Source organism: Geospiza fortis, unplaced genomic scaffold (assembly GCF_000277835.1).
Source record: "Geospiza fortis unplaced genomic scaffold, GeoFor_1.0 scaffold41, whole genome shotgun sequence".
Taxonomy (NCBI): Eukaryota; Metazoa; Chordata; class Aves; order Passeriformes; family Thraupidae; genus Geospiza; species Geospiza fortis.
Window position 1 is genome coordinate 8276592 of NW_005054299.1, and position 1398 is coordinate 8277989.

General features: G+C 50.3%; 1 protein-coding gene across 1 annotated transcript in view; it reads right to left on the minus strand.

Annotated features, from left to right (window-relative positions):
• Window positions 1–1398, minus strand: part of SIX2 (SIX homeobox 2) — a 6638-nt gene that overhangs the window by 1895 nt on the left and 3345 nt on the right. The window lies entirely within an intron of this gene.

Here is a 1398-nt window from a genome sequence, read left to right on the forward strand (position 1 = left end):
GCAGCCGGCACCACCGGTGCACGGCCGACAAAGGCTCCGCAAGGCAGGACCTACTTTCGAAATTCATCACCGGGTGAATACCGAGAAATCGCTGGACGCGGGCCAAGCCCTCGCAGATATATCTACATGTATATATGGGGGTTTTTTTCGGTAATATGACTGACAAGAAGGGGTCGGGGCTGCCGTCTAGGCAAGGCTTATGCGGTCCGCATAGCCCTCGTAGAAATACTTTAGACACCGTTCTGCCTGAACTACTGAAGGCAGTGCAAGCCTATTTAAAAGCTTCTGCGGAAGTTTTGTAACACGCTCTCTGGCAGAGGGGCCCTATCCTGCAGGATTTGGTCGAGAGAAGTTAAGCTATTGCACTGACGGGTTTTCCTCACTAAGGGCTGCATGATGTGGCTGGAAACACTTAGTGCCAAAAAAATGAAAATAGACAAGAAAGCTCTGTTTGAACAGGTTTTCTTGAGTGGATGGCAATCCCATGAACGGTCTGTTTTCCAACGCCTGGAGAGTAATATTATGTTGAGTGTATTTTTCAATGTCAAAAATATTATTTGTCTCTGGAGACCTTTAAAATTTGATTCCTCAGGGAAAAAAAAGGAATGGAATAAGTGTAACCTTCATTTCCTTTGGATATTTGAAGGTGAGTCCCTGCTATCAGCAATAAAAAGGATCTCTAACATCTCATAAAACCAACACTTGTGAGGATTTGAAGGAAAATTAAAGCGCTAGCAGTTTCGGGAAGTGAATAGAGCAAATCTGTGCCCGAATCTGCCGGGCTGCACAGCAGCGCGGCCGCGGCGCTGCCCGTTTCCAAAACACGGTTGGCAGAAACCAAAGATAGAAAGAACTCTCCTCGAAGGCACGGATCTACAGGATTCTGACCCGCTAATTAACCCGCAGATCATAGAATCATACGATTGCCTGTGCGGACCGGGCAGTTCAGTGAGCTAGTGAACGCAGTAAGAGGACCCTTTTTGTCTCTTCGAACCGTCTTCCTAAGGCACAGGGACTGCTGACAGAAAAATCACCCCGAATAGCCAGGGATGTAGGCATTAACCTCTTCCCAGCGAATAATGGTCCCTTCACTCCACTTTACGTGAAAAACACAGCTGCAGAATCATATTCGGCCTAAGAACACACACCTATTGACGTGCGTTCATGAGCACCTTGCTGGGCAGCGAATAAGAACTGCAAGGTCATGAGCGAGGCAGGAAGTGGCTCCACTCAGACCTTGTCCAGGTCTCCAGGAGCCCAGGACAGAGGATGTATTTGCTCAGACCAACTCTCACACCCACGCATTGCCGGCTGCCCCCCGGCTGCCCCTGCCTGCCCCGGGGTACCCTCACGGACACGCTCTGAGCTCTGCGGGGCGCGGAGCCCTCGGGCCCCGCC